Below are 6,000 nucleotides of genomic sequence, written 5' to 3'. Positions count from 1 at the left end.
TCTGTGCCCTTTCAGGAACATCCTCACTACACTCTTCCAGCCATCACACATTCTAAACCTCATCCACAAATGAGTCCTGGCTGAACCTCTTGTAGGGCCTTGGGTAGGTTACTTTAGGATCAGCCTTTGGTATATGAGTCCTGGCTGAACCTCTTGTAGGGCCTTGGGTAGGTTACTTTAGGATCAGCCTTTGGTATATGAGTCCTGGCTGAACCTCTTGTAGGGCCTTGGGTAGGTTACTTTAGGATCAGCCTTTGGTATATGAGTCCTGACTGAACCTCTTGTAGGGCCTTGGGTCGGTTACTTTAGGATCAGCCTTTGGTATATGAGTCCTGACTGAACCTCTTGTAGGGCCTTGGGTAGAATACTTTAGGATCAGCCTTTGGTATATGAGTCCTGACTGAACCTCTTGTAGGGCCTTGGGTAGGTTACTTTAGGATCAGCCTTTGGTATATGAGTCCTGACTGAACCTCTTGTAGGGCCTTGGGTAGGTTACTTTAGGATCAGCCTTTGGTATATGCGTCCTGGCTGAACTTCTTGTAGGGCCTTGGGTAGGTTACTTTAGGATCAGCCTTTGGTATATGAGTCCTGACTGAACCTCTTGTAGGGCCTTGGTAGATTACTTTAGGATCAGCCTTTGGTATATGAGTCCTGACTGAACCTCTTGTAGGGCCTTGGGTAGGTTACTTTAGGATCAGTCTTTGGTATATGAGTCCTGACTGAACTTCTTGTAGGGCCTTGGTTAGGTTACTTTAGGATCAGTCTTTGGTATATGAGTCCTGACTGAACCTCTTGTAGGGCCTTGGGTAGGTTACTTTAGGATCAGTCTTGGTATATGAGTCCTGACTGAACTTCTTGTAGGGTCTTGGGTAGGTTACTTTAGGATCAGCCTTTGGTATATGTGTCCTGGCTGAACCTCTTGTATTGACCCCAAATATATATTTTTTTGTGAAGGAATATTGTGAAACATGATCATTCCACTATTAATGCAGATATTACCGAGATTTTCTTAATTTTTAAAATTCAATTCTAATTGTAGCTCCTTAACTTAGACCCAAAATGTATTTGCTATAATGTGTGTCTGAGGACGTATGACTTGACCTTCGCCTCCCCAGCCTGTTGGGGAGTTGCAAAGATGAGACAAGATTGAAATTGAGGAGAAAAAACGGGGGTAAAATTATATTTCTATAAAAAAAAGGATATTAAAAAAGGTTGCATCCCAACGTGGCAATAAACAGCAGGCAAAGTGACCGTGTCACAATGAACTGTAACATTTTACCATTGGAACGCTTGATGTAATTAAATCAGACGTTTTACCATTGGAACACTTGATGTAATTAAATCAAACGTTTACCATTGGAACACTTGATGTAATTAAATCAAACGTTTAACCATTGGAACGCTTGATGTAATTAAATCAGACGTTTACCATTGGAACACTTGATGTAATTAAATCAAACGTTTTACCATTGGAACGCGTGATGTAATTAAATCAGACGTTTTACCATTGGAACGCGTGATGTAATTAAATCAGACGTTTTAACCATTGGAACGCGTGATGTAATTATTATTTTCGGATATAAAGACTACGTTGTATCAACAAAAAACGGATTGCAACTTGCAAAACATCCGGGAAGAAAATTACAGACGGAGGCGCAACAAATTCCAACGTTGTTCGACATTTGAAGCTGCAAAAAGAACGGTAAGTCGTGGCTAATATAGCTGACAGCTATCTAATTATTTTTTGCTAGAATAGCATGTAGGCTAACGTAACATTAATCAATGAGCCTCCACACAGTCAGTCAGTGCAGGAACGTGATCATTGCACCCAAGATTGAGCTACAACTGGCTAGGCTGTTGGTAGCCTAAATCCTGCCTGATGTTTACTGCTGTTCCTAAAACCATTGACATACGTTAGCCTACTGTAACCACACACAGAGAGGGTGTGTGTGTTAAGGTTGGGCGATTGTGTACAAGCCTACATCGCCCGATTGCGCCACATAGCTTGTCTTGACTTGAGTGCTGAGACTTGAGACTTACTTGTGACTTGTAAAACAATGACTTGGTCCCACCTCTGGTATATACTGTATTCTATCCTATTCCACTGTATCTTAGTCTATGTATTACTCATCTCATATGTATATACTGTATTCTATCCTATTCCACTGTATCTTAGTCTATGTATTACTCATCTCATATGTATATACTGTATTCTATCCTATTCTACTGTATCTTAGTCTATGTATTACTCATCTCATATGTATATATTGTATTCTATCCTATTCCACTGTATCTTAGTCTATGTATTACTCATCTCATATGTATATACTGTATTCTATACTATTCTACTGTATCTTAGTCTATGTATTACTCATCTCATATGTATATACTGTATTCTATCCTATTCTACTGTATCTTAGTCTATGTATTACTCATCTCATATGTATATACTGTATTCTACACTATTCTACTGTATCTGTCTATGTATTACTCATCACATATGTATATACTGTATTCTATTCTACTGTATCTTAGTCTATGTATTACTCATCTCATATGTATATACTGTATTCTATCCTATTCTACTGTATCTTAGTCTATGTATTACTCATCTCATATGTATATACTGTATTCTACACTATTCTACTGTATCTGTCTATGTATTACTCATCTCATATGTATATTCTGTATTCTATCCTATTCTACTGTATCAGTCTATGTATTACTCATCTCATATGTATATACTGTATTCTATACTATTCTACTGTATCTGTCTATGTATTACTCATCTCATATGTATATACTGTATTCTATACTATCTACTGTATCTTAGTCTATGCAGCTCTGACATCACTCGTCCAAATATTTATATATCCTTAATTCCATTCCTTTAGATTGTGTGTATTGTTAGATATTACTGGACTGTTGGAGCTAGAAACACAAGCATTTCGCTACACCCACAATAACATCTGCTAAACAAGTGTATGTGACAAATACAATGTGATTTGATGTATAGAGGTCTGGTGTTGGAGATCATTCTACACTCTGTGGATCTCCTGCATATATTTTCTGATGTTTAATCAGACCAACATGAATGAGAGTATCTCTTGTCACATTGATCACAGCTATAAGGCTTTTCCTGTGTGGCTAAGTTCAAGTTGGGTACTGAGGTCCGTAACCTCTTAGCTGAAAGTCAAAGGCTGGAGGGCGGTAAAAAAGTTTTTTGGGGGGGTAACGATTCTCAGCCGTTTTTTGCTTTTCTTTCAGTTTTCCCTTTTTGGAAGAGGGCAGGAGTGGAGATGGCGCAAAATTCTTCAAATAGGTCGGTCCCTGGGATCGGACTGGCGAATAACGGTTCGCTTTGCATGGAAGGACAAGGAGATGGAGCCATTCGGACGTGAAACTTTTGGAAGGACTATCTTGATGTGGATCCTTAAACTGACAGGGAAGGATGTGTTTTGCCTCCAAGGTTACCCGTTGGAGGGAACTTATGATGTGGCTTTACACACAGAAGAAAAACACGACGAGATCCCTGAAAAAGGTGAGGGAAGTGGGAGGTACGAGGCCGATGTGTCACTACGAGGTAACCAGCTTGGCAAAAAACAGCAAAAACAATTTCAGGATTGTAACTGTGAACATTTATAACCCGTATGTCAAGGACGAGGAGGTGAGGGCCTTTCTGGGGAGATACATGGATGACATCTCCACAACAAGGCACCTCAAGGACTCCCTGGGTTTTTGGAACGGAAGGAGAGACTTCCAGGCCCTCCTCAGGCAGGACCCAAAGGGACTGGGCGGCTACCTTCATCCTCCAGCACTGTTCTCCCTGGGGGCTGACAGGGGGACATTGTTTTATGCACGTCAGCCCCCGTTTTGCAGGCGTTGTATGGCCTACGGCCACATCCTAGCCTCGTGCAGCACAAGAAAGTGCAGATTTTGTGGATCTGGGGAGCACAAGGCGAAGGACTGTGACGATTTCAAGGCATGCCACGGGTGTGGCTCGTCAGCACACCTGGGGCAGGAATGCCCAGCTCGTCAGAGATCATACGTGTCTGCGGCTGGGGGAGGAGCAGGAGCGGGGGATGGGGGGAAGAAGGGGAGGAGGCCCAGACCAAGAACCGAACACAGGCCCAGAGGGGACGGCCTCACGGAAGGAGGAAGAGCAAAGAGCGGCAGCAGGAGGAGAGGGGGACAGAGAAGGCACGGGAGCAGCAGAACCGGGAGGAGAGGAGGGAAAAGAGGTGGATTTTGTTAAGAGGAGGAAGGTTTTTAGTTATTTATAGGGTGTGGGTTTTGACTTTTGTTTTTTAAAGGAGGTTCACCTGAGGGATGGAGGAGATGTTAATAGATTTAGGAGGGAGTGGGACAAGGGGAGTCGGTTTGGGGTATAGGGGGGAGGGATGGAGGGGATGTTAATAGATTTAGGAGGGAGTGGGACATGGGGAGTCAGTTTGGGGTATAGGGGGGAGGGATGGAGGGGATGTTAATAGATTTAGGAGGGAGTGGGGGCAAGGGGAGTCAGTTTGGGGTATAGGGGGGAGGGATGGAGGAGATGTTAATAGATTTAGGAGGGAGTGGGACATGGGGAGTCAGTTTGGGGTATAGGGGGGAGGGATGGAGGAGATGTTAATAGATTTATGAGGGAGTGGGACAAGGGGAGTCGGTTTGGGGTATAGAGGGGTTGCACTCATCGGGGGTAGGGATATTGTGTGGGCACAGGGAGGTAAAGGTTGAGGGTTCATTTGTGGTATTGCAGGGGAGAGTTTTGGGGGTGGATGTCACCTTAAGGGATTGCAGATATAGATTAGTGGGGGTGTACGGGCCACAGATGGCGGCAGACAGGAAGGAGGTGGTGGACTGTCTGGTGCCCCTGTGCGCCACACATAGGCAAGTGGTGATAGGGGGGGTTGTTAATATAGATTTAGGGGTAGTGGAGGATTTTAATATAGATTTAGGGGTGGGGGGATTTTAATATAGATTTAGGGGTAGGGGGGATTTTAATATAGATTTAGGGGTAGGGGGGATTTTAATATAGATTTAGGGGTAGGGGGGATTTTAATATAGATTTAGGGGTAGGGGGGATTTTAATATAGATTTAGGGGTAGGGGGATTTTAATATAGTTTTAGGGGTGGGGGGATTTTAATATAGATTTAGGGGTGGGGGGGGGATTTTAATATAGATTTAGGGGTGGGGGGGATAGCAGTGCAGGCGCTGGTGGCTAATGGCTTGCCATGGTCTGGTTGATTGAGGTCTGCACACTACTCCTACAATGGCTGGTTCCACTTGGTGCAACTCCCGGGGGGTTGATGGAGGCCTGACTATATTTTCTGTCCAGGTCCTTGGGTCAGTTTCTAGGCAGCTGTTGCCTGTTTTCTTTTCGGATTCCGACGGGCTGCTCCTGCAGGTGAGGTCACCAGTCTGCCTCTTCGGTAAGGGGTACTGGAAATTAGATCGGGATGTGCTGGATGAGCTTTTATTGAAGCCTTTACTGGTTTGTTTCGGGGGATTGAAGGCCTCCGGTCCATGTGTGAGGGGGTGTTAGAGTGGTGGGATTTAGTTAAGGTAAGGTATGGACAACAAGCTCAAGGACCTGAATTGGTTGAGCCTCCACAAGTGCTTGCCGGTACGTTCCATCATGTACCGGCATAGCTTGGCGCGATCCCCCACCTGTCCAAGACCATCTTGTGGTGGGGAGGAGACAGTGCACCTTTTGGGACTGTGCCTTTTCCTGGAGTAGTATGGGCACGGCTGTTGTTAGGTAGGGTGAAAGGGAATTTTGTTTTAACTTGGGCTAGGGTAGAGAGAGGTGTAGGGAGAGCAAGGGGGACGGTCAAGGACAGGATTCTGCTCTGGCTTCTCATAAGCCTCTTTAAATGGGGGCTGTGGGAAGCCAGGCAGGACATGGTCAAGACAGGGAGAGATTGGGGGATGGAGGGGAAAGTGAGGAGGGTGGAAGGAAATTTGAGGGGGAGGATGAAGAGGGAGGAGAGGAAGTGGGA

At 44.5% G+C, this 6,000-nt stretch overlaps 1 pseudogene; it reads left to right on the top strand.

The window, feature by feature from the left end:
* Positions 1-3,984: 3,984 nt before the first annotated feature.
* The window catches only part of LOC115151401 (zinc finger protein 501-like), a 154,186-nt pseudogene continuing 152,170 nt past the window's right edge, over positions 3,985-6,000 (top strand).

The sequence above is a fragment of the Salmo trutta genome, chromosome 17, assembly GCF_901001165.1.
Source record: "Salmo trutta chromosome 17, fSalTru1.1, whole genome shotgun sequence".
Classification (NCBI taxonomy): domain Eukaryota; kingdom Metazoa; phylum Chordata; class Actinopteri; order Salmoniformes; family Salmonidae; genus Salmo; species Salmo trutta.
Note: the sequence above shows the minus strand (reverse complement) of the source record. Positions and strands in the feature narration are given on the sequence as shown.